Below are 16577 nucleotides of genomic sequence, written 5' to 3' on the forward strand. Positions count from 1 at the left end.
ATATTCATCTCAGTTTCAGCACCAATTTGTAGATTACTTAGGGTTAGGAAAGTATTTATGACTCATAAAAAACAGTACGAAAGAAAAAATGTACAAAAGAAAGAAAACAGTGGTATGATTCATTTTGAAAATTGCCATATTCAGTTCTAAAACCCATGGGAATATAAGAAGATTAGTGTACATTGAATTATAGTAGGGATAATACAATAGTAGGCTCTCTTCTATTACCTGCACTAACCATGGAACTGTGTGATGACAGCCAAGAACTGAGCCATGAGTTCGGTTCAAACAGTTATGGCTTGGTCTGCGCTCCGCTCCGTAACGATTTAATTAGCTCATGTCTTTTTTTTTTATGATTAACTGTTACTAATGATTTTCTGCAAAAACCACATGGCCGTGACGGCGTTTACAGAGGAAGCAAATGAAGTTAAAGGAAACAATGGAATTAAATGGAATTATAATGTAGGCTAAACCAACTGAAGGGAACTAACAGTAAATTGGCTCTGTGTTGTTATTAGACCTACTGACGGTCGATACGGACAGTGGATAATATTTAACATGATAGAAATAAAAGAGTGTGGGGAAGCCTATAATTAAGACATTTGAGACTGCCCATCCCTGCAAGTTAATATGCTGTACAATTAAAATTATGCATATTGGCACAGCATTTCATAAACTTTACTGTGGAAAAGTTGATGTGTTGATATCTTCAGTTTTCTGCCATTTGACTGGTTTCACATTTGTCTTCAGTGATTATAAGGTAAAATATATCTATGACCTTATATCAATGACCTTATCCAAACGGATTACTCATTAACCTAATTCTTATCAATAGCTCTTATCAAGTTGTAAATGCATGGAGAATGGTGTTATTTCTATCTGAGAAAAATAAAGTAGATGCTTTTTCCACTTGAAACCCGATAGGTTCACTCGACCTTATTAATCGTTTCCTAGTGCGTAAAGGTGGTGAAATTATTAGGGAATTAAGTCGAGGTCAGAATACGACGTATCTATAGACACACCTCCGCCACACCTTCATTTATTCATTCTCCACCCAAAATGAATAGCATGTGAACAGCACGCTATTCTTATGCTTAAGTTCAAGGTCAGAATATGCACAGAGAGAAAAGTGCATAAAAAGGGAATTATGCTCCATTTACACATGCTTAACTCGGGTTGGAATCGGGCCCTTAGAGACTTACCCAAAAAGATACAGCTGTAATCACTGCCTAAGGTGATTCTAACATGTATTGACTCAGGGGTGTGAATACTTATGTAAATTAGATATTTCTGTGTTTCATTTTCAATAAATGTGCACAAATGTCTAAAAACATGTGTTCACTTTGTCATTATGGGGTATTGTGATGTCATTATAGGGTATTGTGATGTCATTATGGGGTATTGTGATGTCATTATGGGGTATTGTGTGTAGATGGGTGAGATAAAACATCTATTTAATCCATTTTGAATTCAAGATGTAACGCAAAAAAAATATTGTATAGGTCAAGTTGTATGAATAATTTCTAAAGGCACGGTAAGCTGTGTGGGCTAATATAGTCAAAATGTTTGTCTTGGGGTAAGTTGAGTCAATGGCCTTGGGGTAAGTTGAGCCAATAGCCTTGGGGTAAGTTGTGCCAAAATACCACTTTTTGGGGACAAGCTATGTTTTCAAACCTGTTAATGTTTCCATAAATTCCGTTTTTTTTCCAGGGTGTACACAACATCCTGAAACATATATAGATATATTTTTAAGAAATAATCATATATTTCCCTTGAGGGAGTGATGCTGAATGTAAAAAATGGCTCAACTTACCCCACACTCCTCTACAGTATGGAGAGAATCTATAGGCTCTGTAGAGCTGTCTCTGCTCTCCTTTGTCAGTGTGGAGGTGGAACAATAGACATTTCACATTTAGACTATTTTCCTTTCAACACAATCTAACCTGTGCCACTAATTGGATCTTTCTTGTTAAAAAGAGTCATGTGAAAAACATAACTTTGACCCTTTCAGCCCTTCACCCTAACTGACTTTTAAGATGATATTGTATATGGCTGCTGTCTGGTTGAAGCTTTGTGAGGGGATTGGAATGCTGTGACGTGTTGCACTATGTATCATGTGCTGTTCTATTGGGTCCTGTGCTATCCAGTGTTGTGCACCTTGTTGCTCTATGTTGTGTAATATAGTGGTGTGTTGTGTGCTCTACTGTGCTCATACTACAGAGCTGCAATGTTATGCAACATGGGACTGGGAGAGGAGAGGGTGAGGAGAACCGAGGGAGAGGAAGAAAGGGGAGAGGAGGGGAGGAGAGAGAGAGAGAGAGAGAGAGAGAGAGGAGAGGAGGAGAGGGTGAGGAGAGGGTGAGTGGAACCGAGGGAGAGGAAGAAAGGGGAGAGGAGGGGAGGAGAGAGAGAGAGAGAGAGAGAGAGAGAGGAGGAGAGGGTGAGGAGAACTGAGGGAGAGGAAGAAAGGAGAGAGAGAGAGAGAGAGAGAGAGAGAGAGAGAGAGAGAGAGAGAGAGAGAGAGAGAGAGAGAGAGAGAGAGAGAGAGAGAGAGAGAGAGAGAGAGAGAGAGAGAGAGAGAGAGAGAGAGAGAGAGAGAGAGAGAGAGAGAGAGAGAGAGAGAGAGAGAGAGAGAGAGAGAGAGAGAGAGAGAGAGAGAGAGAGAGAGAGAGAGAGAGAGAGAGAGAGAGAGAGAGAGAGAGAGAGAGAGAGAGAGAGAGAGAGAGAGAGGGTGAGGAGAACCGAGGGAGAGGAAGAAAGGGGAGAGGAGGGGAGGAGAGAGAGAGAGAGGAGAGGAGGAGAGGGTGAGGAGAGGGTGAGCAGAACTGAGGGAGAAGAGAGAGGAATTGAGGGAGAGGAGAGGAGAACCGAGGGAGAGGAGAGGAGAGGGAGGAGATGGAAGAGAGGGAGGAGCAGAGAGTAGAGTGAATCTGGATAAGTCTGATGCAGTGGTGTCATTAGGCCTGGGCTTTAGGCATTCAGACCCAGATGTTTTTGGTCCAGCCCTGAACTTTTTGATGGTCCCCCAACATATAAATAAACAATACAATATACTGTGCTAGGCAGTAGCACGCACTGTAAGAAGAGAAAAGTCTATGGGTAGGGACATCCAAAGGATCCTGGAGAGCACAAACCCTGCAAGAAGCCCCTGGAGTGACTGGTCAAGATTTTACAACGCAGTGGACCGCTCACGTCCCTTGACCCCTCTCTTACAGCACCAGTTAGATGTCAAGGTCAGCGCTCAGCAAAACGCCTGTCACTCAGTCAGAGTCTGGTACCATATATAAAATGTCCATAGGGCAAGAACCTAGAGTGATACCTGTAAGAAATAAAACATTAATCTTTAAACAGAATGACTCTCCAAACTAACCAGTTCAGTCCATTAACCTGGAGGTTGACTAAGACACCTTTCGGAGCCTAAGAATGAAAAGAGGTTAAGTAGTCCCCCAGATGAGCAGGGCGAGTTCGTGCCCGCATAGGCCTTTCTTCAACCGCCACCGCTTGTGGCTCTGGCCCTTGGGGAGCCCACAGAGGCTGGGGCTCGGGTGGTAGTGGTGGGGGAGGTCCATCCGGTGGCGTCTCTGGCCTGCATGTCTGTTCTGTGTGCATTCGTATTCCTTGAGGAGCAGGGACTTTCCTGAGGCGGCTGGCGTGCCAGCGTGATCCATTGCTCAACATGAATGTGGCGGGCCCCAGTTGTCGACTGACCTGCAGGGGTTCCGACCAGAATGAGTCCATTTTGTTGCACCGCTGAGGCCGTCGGCTCGGACCCAGTCAGACACTTGGATGATCGACTTCTTCACCCTGTGTGCCTTGTCAAAACGCTGTTTCATTTCTCTTTGGTGCCTGGTCACTGCCTGTTTTTCTTGGGTGCACCTAGTTGCCGGTTCTGCAACTCTCTGTGTTCTGAGTCTGTCCAGTGGCAGTTCCATCTCACGACCTAGCATGAGGGATGCCGGGGAGGCCTGTGTTGTTGTGTGTTTGCTTGCTCTGTAGTGCATTAGCGTTTGATTCAAAGCAGTTTGGAACATGCACCCCTGGACCAGGTGCGCTCTGATGCCGTTCTTCAGCGTTTGGTTGAAGCGTTCCACCCCTCCGTTAGCTTGTGGGTTGTAGTAGGCCGTGCGGATGTGTTTGATTCCCTTGTTGCTGAGATATGAGGAGAACTCGGCAGAGATTAGCTGGGGCCCATTGTCCGTGGTAAGGGTGAGGGGTAGGCACCACCTTGTGAACAGGCTGTCTAGGATGTCCACGATGGCCTGTGCTGTGACAGTTCCGACAGGAACTACTTCTGGCCACTTAGAGTGGAGGTCATACACCACCACCAGGAAGCGCTGATGGTGAGGGACTGCGTGACTATGGATCTCGCCACAGATGTCCAGTTGGATGTGCTCCCAGGGGCGGGACGGCCATGCGAGAGGCTGCAGGGGGGGTGGGGCGGACTGTCCTGTTTTCCCACTGAGGAGGCATGCAGCACAATCCCTGACCAGGGCTTCAATGTCGTGGTCGATGCCTGGCCACCACACAAGGTCTCGACATCGCTGTTTGACCTTCACTATGCCCAAGTGCCCCTCGTGCGCCATGGATAGAACACGCGCACGCAGACCACTTGGGACCACAGTGCAAAACCCTCGAGAGACACAGACTTCTTCCCAGCAAGACAGTTCGTGCTTCACCCTGGCAAAAGTCACCAGCTCTTCCGGCACGTGTGCTGGCCATCCAGTGTGTAGGGTAGACAGTGTGGGATCCTGTTCCGATGCTTGCTTCAGCTCCTCCAGTGAGACGACTGACTGAAGAGGAGCGTAAAGCATTTGTACGAGCTCTGTTTCGTTGTCGTCTGGCAAGACGGCCGGAGTAGGAGCGTCAAAGGAGCATGAGAGGAGGTCTGCCACCACGTTATCCCTCCCTGGAGTGAACTTCAGCTGATAGTCGTACTGTCTGAGGCAGTCGGCCCATCTGTGCAGCCGAAGTGGCTTGTGGCCAGTTCCTGATGCCGACAGTAGCGTTGTGAGGGACTGGTGGTCGGTTCGGAGCATGAACAGATGGCCATAGAGGTAGAGGTGCCACTTTTCACACGCCCAGACACAGGCCCAGACACAGGCCAGTGCTTCTCGTTCGCCCACAGAGTACATTTTACATTTACATTTTAGTCATTTAGCAGACACTCTTATCCAGAGTGACTTACAGTAGTGAATGCATACATTTCATACAATTTCATACCTTTTTTTTCCTGTGCTGGCCCCCCGTGGGAATCGAACCCACAACCCTGGTGTTGCAAACACCATGCTCTACCAGCTGAGCTACAGGGAAGGCTAAGAGTACCGTTGTTCTGTGGGGCTCAGGGCCCTTGAGGCGAAGGCGACGGGCCTCTCAATGCCATACTGCGGCTGTGAGAGGACAGCTCCTAGTGCTCCAGCTGAGGCGTCACATGTGACAATGGTGGGGCAGACGGGGTCAAAGTGAGCCAAGACTGGGGCTGTGGTGAGCTGGCTCTTCAGTGAGCGGACCGCGTCTGAGCAGGCTGCCGTCCAGGCCCATGGCTCATCCTTCTTGAGGAGCTGGCGAAGGGGCGCTGTGGTCTGGGATTAGTGGGGCAGAAACCGGAGGTAGTAAGCTGTCATGCCCAAGAATGATGCCACCTGAGAGGCTGAGGTCGGTTCCGGCATCCTGTGGATGGCTTCAATGTTCGACATGAGTGGGGCAATGCCTTTGGCCGACAGGCGGAACCCCACAAACTCGACGGCTGGAGCTGCAAAGGTGCACTTTCCACCGTTAAGGGTCAGGTTGTTCTGCAGTAGAGCGCTGAATACTCTGTGGAGTCGATAATCATGGATGTGGAGGTCAGGACCGTGGACCACGATGTCATCCAGATAGACCGCCACCCCAGGTATTCCAGCGAGGATGGTGCTCATCACCTTCTGGAAGCAGCTGGGGGCGGAGTTAAGTCCAAAAGGCATGCGTGTATATCTGAACACGCCAGCATGTGTGACAAAGGTAGTGAGATCTCTGCTAGCTGCATGGAGGGGTACCTGAAGATAACCCTGACGAAGGTCAAGCTTCGTGAAGATCGTGGAGCCATGGAATTGTGCGGTCAGCTCCTCAGCTGTAGGCAAGGGGTACTTATCCGGGACAACGGCCTTGTTCACAGCACGAAGATCCACGCAGGTCCGGATTCCACCTGACTTTTTGGTTGCAATGACTAAGTTTGAAATCCAGGAGGCAGCGTTGACTGGCTCAATGATGCCTGCATCCAACTGTGCCTGGAGATCTTTTGTGACGTCATCACGCAGTGCAAAGGGAATGCGCCGCAGGGGCTGCATGACTGGGGTCACTTCCGGATTCACTAGGGGCCTGTGAGTAAAGGCTGTGAGGCAGCCCAGTCCCTCAAACAGAGTTGGCCAGTTCTGTTGCCATGTGCAGGTAACCTGGTGGATAGCTGACCCACTGTCATCTCTCAGCGTGAATCCCAAGCCTGTGAAGAGGTCGAGGCCCAAGAGGTTGGCACCCCGCTTTGCAACATGAAATGTGAATGATGGCAGATGCTTGGTGCCGTAGTGTACTGGGACCTGGAGGGTGCCTACAATGTCTATCTTGGATCTACCGTACCCACACAGGGCAGTGGAGGGCTGTTGGAGTGGTAGGTGACTGAAAAACTTGTAGTAAGTGGCAAGGTTGAGCAATGACACCGCAGCGCCAGTATCCAGCAGCAAAGGCAAATCCACCTCACCCAGCTGCACAGTGCATGTCCTGAATGACACATGGTTGGTGGAGACAGTTCGAATTTCCGTGCGTTCATGTTGAGAGTGAGATGAAACTAAGGGCCTGTGCTGGGTGGAGCTAGTAGCTGGGGCAAAACGACACACTTTTGCAAAGTGATTGTATTTTGAACAGTTCTTGCATATTTTCCCACGGGCTGGGCAGTTTGAAGCCCTTGAATTGTGAGAGCTAGCCCCGCAGTTGCCACAGCTACTTCTGTTCGTTTGTCTGTGTGCCTGCTGCACGGGCATGCCGGTGTCTGTGTCCATGCAGCTATCAACGTGGGAGGCCATGCACAGCGCGTGATCGTTGTAGTGCGCCTGCTCGGGCTGAAGCTGCTGTGTGAGAATGGCTGGGGGCCGAGTGTATGCTGCAGATCTGTCTGTTAGCATAGTAGAGCATTCCAACGCCGCTTCAACCTGGAGTGCTATTTTAATAGCTCCATCTAGTTGTAAATTATCCGATTCCAAAAGCAGTTTCTCCCTTGTCTTTTCACATAACGTCCCCTCTATCAACTGATCCCTGATTATCTCGTCCTGAAGTGTCCCATAGTTACAAGAGCTAGCCAAGTCCCTCAGATTAGCCATGTAGCTTTGAATGGACTCACCCGGCCGTTGGTGTCTCTTCCGTAGCCGGTAGCGTCGGAGGAGCACTCGCTCTTTCCCGGCAAAGTGGTTCCGTAGGAGGCTGACTGCAGCAGTGAATGTAGGAGCCGATCCAAGCGCTCTGAAAATCCTTTGTCCCTCTGTACCGAGGCAGTGACGGAGCAGTGCTGTCCTCCGCTTGTCGGAGATTGTAGAAAAGTCCATAGCTTCGATATAAGTGTTAAAGCTATCAAGCCAGTTATTCCACGGGACTGGAGGTTCGCCAGGCACGGCGAGGAATGGTGCCGGCGGTGGTAAACTGAATTCAGCCATCTTCGTCGCCAATGTTATATCTAGCCTAGCTGTAGAAGAACGCACGTCCGCACAGTTTCACATTGTACATCACTCTGTCGTTTAATGACATGTGCCACTCATCCTGACAACCCATTCATCCGTAAAGCAGCACACTGTCGTAAACCATAACAACGTACGGTATGACGTACAGCACGTCGTACCATACATAACAGTAGCTAACTAGCTAGACTCCCTCAGCATAAGGGTTGGTGGTAGCTAACTAGCTAGTCTCCCTCAGCATAAGGGTTGGTGGTAGCTAACTAGCTAATCTCCCTCAGCATAAGGGTTGGTGGTAGCTAACTAGCTAGTCTCCCTCAGCATAAGGGTTGGTGGTAGCTAACTAGCTAGTCTCCCTCGGCATAAGGGTTGGTGGTAGCTAACTAGCTAGTCTCCCTCGGCATAAGGGTTGGTGGTAGCTAACTAGCTAGACTCCCTCAGCATAAGGGTTGGTGGTAGCTAACTAGCTAGACTCCCTCAGCATAAGTATCATGATATGTGAAAGATTTAACAATGGTCGCAAACTTGTAACTGGACATTTGAATATATTCAATAAGATTTGCAAGCATATTTAAAAAAAAAATGTATTACTGTAACTTACAAATCCATTTACGACTATGAATATTCTGCGGTGAATCAAAAATACACTTGCAGATTTTGAATCTGCGTGCACTCTGAGTTCTGTTGCTGGTGTCACATTACCAAGAGATTCCTAAACTTGTGGAACATTTTGTACATTTGTAGAAAGAGATTCGCAAGTAAAAATTAGAATTGAGCTGTTCTGGGTTGAGGACCTTTTACTCCTGACCAATCAGTTCCCTCTGCCAAAACCACAGCCACCTAACCATTGGCTGGATTGTCCCATCAGTCAAATCTCAGGAAGTAGCTACCCACATGAGCAAGAGAGGATGAGGTAAATAAAACCAAAACAGTCTACTTGAAGTTAATCGTCTCTTTTATCTGTGTACAGTGATTTATTTTGTGAAAAAGCAAGACAATAGTTTGCTTATCATGTGAAATGTAATGGTACATTTCAGACAAACTCCAGACAAGCCATTGCATTTGTAGGCCCGGCCCTAATTTATGTGTTCTTTGTCACCTGGAGCTGCATGGCAAATGTTCCAGGAACACAAGGAAAGCACAAAGGACAATGCCCAACGACTAGTCAACCCATCCCCCTCTGAGAGGCCAAAATGTATCCCTCAGTTACAGTGTCCGGAGGACTTAATATTGAATGAGCGAATAAATAATACTATATTATCCATGTTTGGTATCTATCTGAAACTTGTTCATTGAGGATAACTCTGACGATATCTATATGGATGTATTATCTTTGTGGTTATTTGTATCTGTACAGGGTGTACTCTGAATTACTCTTTTTAATGGGTTTTGTTGTCTTAGAAATTCTGTCTTATTTACATTGGTCTCATCCACCACACAAGCCTTTAAATGCCTGTGGAGATTGGGCCTGGGAGTGTTCAGGTTACTGTTAGGTTACTGTAAACTTGGTATCGTTTGATTGGTTAATGGTGGTTGGTTTTGGGTTGAACGGTTACACCTTCAGATGTTATAAATGGAATCAAATGCCTTTCTTCTCTCTCTTATCCTGTGTCCAGTACATGGAGGAAGGTTGTATGATCAATTCTCCTTTCGTAGGCTTCTAGGCCTCTGGCCGAATAGGCATCACTTTGTTCATGCTTTGTCTTCTAAGTTAACCTTAGGAACTATATGCCTAGAAGTATGCTTTGTAATGCATGTTAGTTAATGCTTTGTATGTTAAGCTTCATGGCTTGTATGTCAATCCATTCATTTTACAAAGTAATTAAATAGACTTTAGGATTCCATTCTCAGACATTTCTTGATTGCCTGTTGCTGTAACTCAACTATGGTGTTCTATTACTGTAACTCAACCCTAGTGTTCTATAACTGTAACTCAACCCTGGTGTTCTATTACTGTAACTCAACCCTAGTGTTCTATTACTGTAACTCAACCCTAGTGTTCTATTACTGTAACTCAACCCTAGTGTTCTTTACTGTAACTCAACCCTAGTGTTCTTTACTGTAACTCAACCCTGGTGTTCTATTACTGTAACTCAACCCTAGTGTTCTATTACTGTAACTCAACCCTAGTGTTCTTTACTGTAACTCAACCCTAGTGTTATATTACTGTAACTCAACTATAGTGTTCTTTACTGTAACTCAACTATAGTGTTCTTTACTGTAACTCAACCCTAGTGTTCTATTACTGTAACTCAACCCTGGTGTTCTATTACTGTAACTCAACCATAGTGTTATATTACTGTAACTCAACCCTAGTGTTCTTTACTGTAACTCAACCCTAGTGTTCTTTACTGTAACTCAACCCTAGTGTTCTTTACTGTAACTCAACCCTAGTGTTCTTTACTGTAACTCAACCATAGTGTTATATTACTGTAACTCAACCCTAGTGTTCTTTACTGTAACTCAACCATAGTGTTCTATTACTGTAACTCAACCATAGTGTTCTTTACTGTAACTCAACCCTAGTGTTCTTTACTGTAACTCAACCATAGTGTTCTTTACTGTAACTCAACCCTAGTGTTCTATTACTGTAACTCAACCATAGTGTTCTATTACTGTAACTCAACCCTAGTGTTCTTTACTGTAACTCAACCATAGTGTTCTATTACTGTAACTCAACCCTGGTGTTCTATTACTGTAACTCAACCCTAGTGTTCTTTACTGTAACTCAACCCTAGTGTTCTTTACTGTAACTCAACCATAGTGTTCTTTACTGTAACTCAACCATAGTGTTCTTTACTGTAACTCAACCCTAGTGTTCTTTACTGTAACTCAACCATAGTGTTCTATTACTGTAACTCAACCCTAGTGTTCTTTACTGTAACTCAACCATAGTGTTATATTACTGTAACTCAACCCTAGTGTTCTTTACTGTAACTCAACCCTAGTGTTCTATTACTGTAACTCAACCCTAGTGTTCTTTACTGTAACTCAACCATAGTGTTCTTTACTGTAACTCAACCCTAGTGTTCTTTACTGTAACTCAACCCTAGTGTTATATTACTGTAACTCAACTATAGTGTTCTTTACTGTAACTCAACCATAGTGTTCTTTACTGTAACTCAACCATAGTGTTCTTTACTGTAACTCAACCATAGTGTTCTTTACTGTAACTCAACCCTAGTGTTATATTACTGTAACTCAACTATAGTGTTCTTGGATATTGCTATTTATCTTATGGAGTCAGATGATTCATTTAATGGGCTAAAGACAAAGGAGATGATTGTGGACTACAGGAAATGGAGGTCTGAGCATGCCCCCATTCTCATCGACGGGACTGTAGTGGAGCAGGTTGAGAGCTTCAAGTTCCTTGGTGTCCACATCACCAACAAACTAACATGGTCCAAGCACACCAAGACAGTCATAAAGATGGCACGACAAAACCTATTCCCCCTCAGGAGACTGAAAAGATTTGGCATGGGTCCTCAGATCCTCAAAAGGTTTTACAGCTGCACCATCGAGAGCATCCTGACGAGTTGCATCACTGCCTGTTATGGCAACTGCTCGGCCTCCGACCGCTAGGCACTACAGAGGGTAATGCGTACGGTCCAGTACATCACCGGGGCCAAGCTTCCTGCCATCCAGGACCTCTATACCAGGCAGTGTCAGAGGAAGACCCTAAAAATGGTCAAAGACTCCAGCAACCCTAGTCATAGACTGTTCTCTCTTCTACCGCACGGCAAGCGGTACCGGAGCACCAAGTCTAGGTCCAAGAGGCTTCTAAACAGCTTCTGCCCCCAAGCCATAAGACTATTTGCATTGCCCCCCCCACACCCTCTTACTTTTTGGGGGGTATTTTCTTAAAACTGAATTGTTGGTTAAGGGCTTGTAAGTAAGGTCTACACCTGTACCCCTGTTGTATTTGGCGTATGTGACAAATACAATTTGATTTAATTATTATAGTCGCATGTGAGGTATTTTTCTTATACACTGTATATACACATATCAAATATTACTAACCACTACACATTGACAGACGCTATTGAGTTAGCTAGCTGGCCTCTGACATTCCTCCTAGCTTTACTATCAACTGGCTAGCTTTATTAGGCACCTTAAGATGCTAGGGGAAAACAAATATATTTTGTAGTTAACCATCTGATTGATAAAGTTGATATAAATTACATTAGTTAACTAGATAGCTAGTTAAATATAATGAACAAAAATACAAACACAACATGCAACAATTTCAAAGATTTTACGGAGTTACAGATCATATAAGGAGATCAGTAATTTTAAATAAATTCATTAGGCCCTAATCTGTGCAAAAGTGCAGCCATTGGTGGGCCTTAGAGGGCATAGGCCCAGCCAATCATAATGAGTTTTTCCTCACAAAAGGGCATTTTTACAGACAGAAATTCTCCTCAGCAGGGCCCCCCAAGTGGTGCAGCGGTCTAAAGCACTGCAACGCAGTGCTAAAGGTGTCACTACAGACCCCTGTTCAATCACGGGCTGTATCACAGCGGCCCTGACTGGGAGTCCCATAGGGCAGCACACAATTGGCACAGCATCGTCCGGGTTAGTGGAGGGTTTGGCCGGGGGGCATTTTTTTGTCCTAGTCAATATAGGACAAATAGGCCAAATAGGCTGCATTTAGACAGGCAGCCAAAGTCTGATAAAGTTTTTTAACTAATTGGTATTTTGACCAATTAGATCAGCTCTGAAAAAGATCTTATGTAAAAAGATCTGATGTGATTGGTCAAAAGACTAATTAGTGAAAAAATATCAGAATTGGGCTGTCTGTCTAAACGCAGCCAGGGACAAGTGAATATAAGTCAGTTCTGTGTTCGTAGCAGTTTGTATGAATGTGAGTGTTTACATATAGTACATGTTAAATGGCTAGGAGACAGAGACTAGGAGACTTATGCTGTGATCAAAGGGGAAGGTACCACTGAAGGTCGCAGTATTCAGTCAGGCAGCTTGAAGCAGGTGTGTGTCACCATCCAGGCCCTTGTCACAGCATGCAGTGGTCTATTAGGGAGATGACAATACATACATGATATACCTTTCATCACCAACGCCTTGTTAGCATTTACTGCACATGTTCCTGAACAAGCAAACCATTTTGTTAGTGTCATTGATATAAATGGGCAATTCACATACAATATCCAGTTGATAAGCATTGACTGTAATACCTCTCAGGTCCTGTGGTGGTATGGCAGCTTTCTTGTGATCTTACTCCCTCTCCACCTGAAATGCAATAACAAAAACATGAATAACAATTAGTCTAGTCAGTCAGTAACTTGGCTAATTAAACACTAATGTAAATGTGCACATCAGCCAAATGATACTCAACCAATAGTCTTTTTGCAGTGAAATTGGGAGGGGCATTTTTCTTGCCAACTTTTCATGCACCAATTAATCAATAAACAGGCAGTGGAATGAAGTAGTTTGACATAAAGTGTTCAAAAGTCAGTATCAAGTCTTTAAAATATAGCTAGCAAATAAAGTTTTTATTTTCTAGAAACCTTGTTTTGGTTTTATTTACCTCATCCTCTCTTGCTCATGAACCCAGAGAGGCTCAAATCAAATGTTTACTTGCAAATGTCTTTCTACAAACTTACAAAACGTTCTACAAGCTTACGAATCTCTTAGTAACAGTGACAGAACTCAGGGTGCACAGATTCAAAATCAGTGTATATTTGTATTCACAGCAGAATATTCATAGTCATAAATGGACTTGTAATAATTCCGAAAAGTAATTATTCTTGCAAATCTTATAGAATGTATTAGAATGTAAAGTTACAAGTTTGCGACCATTGTTAAATCTTTCACACATCATGATACAAGCTTGCAAAATAAAATGAAACATTTGCGAATCATATTTGCAACCACGAATCGCAATGTCCGACCGTAAAATTCTAAATCCAAACTCACGTAGTTCTGTCATCATTATAATACCATGGTCGTGACTTCATCACAATGTAAGGTTGGGTTTGTTTCAATCCTGCCCACATGCCCACAGCTGGCAGCACACAAGTAGTCATCAATTCGGAGTGCAGCTGCACAAAACCCAATCGTAATGCCTGTGGTAAATTTGGGTTGACTTTGGATATACGTATGGAGTTTGTTTGGGACAATCTGTAAATTACACAATGTACATGAGACAATTAATCTTGGCCAGGTCGCAGTTGTAAATGAGAACTTGTTCTCTACTAGCCTACCAGGTTAAATAAAGGTGAAATACATTTTTATTTTTAAATATGTAAAACTTCCAGTAGTTTAATAAACTCAAACCATCTATAAACTAGAAATTCATATACTAATATTGAAAGCATTTAATGACAAAAGTAGATGGTTGGAATCATGAAAATATTGTTTCATTTACATTGTGTAATTTATTGACAGTCCCTAACTAGCCCCGGAGATACGCTATCCAAAGTCAAAGTCAGGTTGCACACCAGCTGGCTGAAACTAATTGGCTAAATATTTTTGGCTAGCTTGTCCCACCGGCGAACACACACACGAGACAACCACATCAAACCATTCCCCGAAACCAACTCACATTTTAATTTAGTCATGGTTGCTAGCATTTCTTAATGAGCCAAATCTAAAACGAGGCAAAATCAGGCAGTGCAGTCATTTAAAATTAACTAATGACATGTTGCACCTCTACCTTGCTACCTTTCAGATGAGCCAAGGAGAAGGACAGATGAGAACAGCAGGCCAGTAGAGCACTTAGAACAGCAGCAGCCATGGGCAAATGGTAGTTGACTCAGACACAGGCCCAAAACAAGTTACGCTACTCCAGTATGCCGTTGACAATTTTGAATTGCAAAACTAAAGAGACACACCGGACAAGACACAGAGACAGTAACAAAAGGGTAGGTGATGGAGAGAGACACCAGACAAGACACAGAGACAGTAACAAAAGGGTAGGTGATGGAGAGAGACACCAGACAAGACACAGAGACAGTAACAAAAGAGTAGGTGATGGAGAGAGACACCAGACAAGACACAGAGACAGTAACAAAAGAGTAGGTGATGGAGAGAGACACCAGACAAGACACAGAGACAGTAACAAAAGAGTAGGTGATGGAGAGAGACACAAGACAAGACACAGAGACAGTAACAAAAGGGTAGGTGATGGAGAGAGACACCAGACAAGACACAGAGACAGTAACAGAATAATAGGATATGATGGAGAGAGACACCAGGAGAACATAACAGGCCATAACAGAAGAGGATAGAGAAAGGAAACCGTAACAAACAAGAACTTGAGACAGCAACAGACAAGAACCTGAGACAGCAACAGACAAGACACAGACAGCAACAGACAAGATGCAGACAGAAACAGACAAGACACAGACAGCAACAGCCAAGACGCAGACAGCAACAGACAAGATGCAGACAGTAACAGACAAGACACAGACAGCAACAGACACGACGCAGACAGCAACAGACAAGACACAGAAAGCAACAGGCAAGACAGAGACCGCAACAGACAAGACACGGACAGCAACAGACAAGACACAGAAAGCAACAGGCAAGACAGACCGCAACAGACAAGACACAGACAGCAACAGACAAGACACAGACAGCAACAGACAAGATGCAGACAGCAACAGCCAAGACGCAGACAGCAACAGACAAGATGCATACAGTAACAGACAAGACACAGACAGCAACAGACACGACGCAGACAGCAACAGACAAGACACAGAAAGCAACAGGCAAGACAGAGACCGCAACAGACAAGACACAGACAGCAACAGACAAGACACAGAAAGCAACAGGCAAGACAGACCGCAACAGACAAGACACAGACAGCAACAGACAAGACACAGACAGCAACAGACAAGATGCAGACAGCAACAGACAAGATGCAGACAGCAACAGACAATATGCAGACAGCAACAGACAAGACTCAGACAGCAGCAGACAAGACACAGACAGCAACAGAAGATGCAGACAGCAACAGACAAGATGCAGACAGCAACAGACACGACACAGACAGCAACAGACAATATGTAGACAGCAACAGACAACACAAAACAGAAACAGACAAGACATAAACAGCAACAGACACGACACAGACATCAACAGACACGACACAGATAGCAACAGACAAGATGCAGACAGCGACAGACAAGATGCAGACAGCTACAGACACGGCACAGACATCAACAGACAAGACACAGATAGCAACAGACAAGATGCAGACAGCGACAGACAAGATGCAGACATCAACAGACAAGACACAGAGAAAGTGACAGAAGAGGGCAGATGGAGAGAGGTAGGGTGAGAACACAATAGACTATCTCTTCAAGTTGTGTCTAATTCGTTTTATTTATTTCCACAAATTATAAGAAGTGAAATACACAGTGAAAATGTAAAACATTATTTACAATGAATGTACATGTGAGGTGAAAAAGCCTGTGAAATTACTATTAAAACACACAGTAGACTATTAATTAAAGCTGTTCTAAGAATTCTAATTACTGCATGATGTATGTTTGTGAGAGAAAGTGTGTTTTGGTACTGTGGGATTCTTTAATCAGTTTGGCTCATTGGACAGGTCAGAGTATGTTTGAATTCGTTGAGTGGTTCTTGGCAATACACTGTAGTTTTATTTGTTAGAGAGTAGAGATGATTCCAGTGTAGAGAGATCCCCAGTTGCAACTATAGTTGAGTACTGGCAGTGTCTACTGTAGCAGGTGGAAAGGTGCAAGTTACCTTAAAAATATCTAATCAATGTTATTCTCAAAATGCACCAAATTCATGCATTTAGATGTTGAAATTCCTAAAACATTTTCCAGGGGAGAATGCCCCTGCACCCACCTACTGGCTTTGTGTTAAGCCCCAAATGTCTTCAAATCCTAGTAATGC

Source organism: Salmo trutta, chromosome 22, assembly GCF_901001165.1.
Source record: "Salmo trutta chromosome 22, fSalTru1.1, whole genome shotgun sequence".
Classification (NCBI taxonomy): Eukaryota; Metazoa; Chordata; class Actinopteri; order Salmoniformes; family Salmonidae; genus Salmo; species Salmo trutta.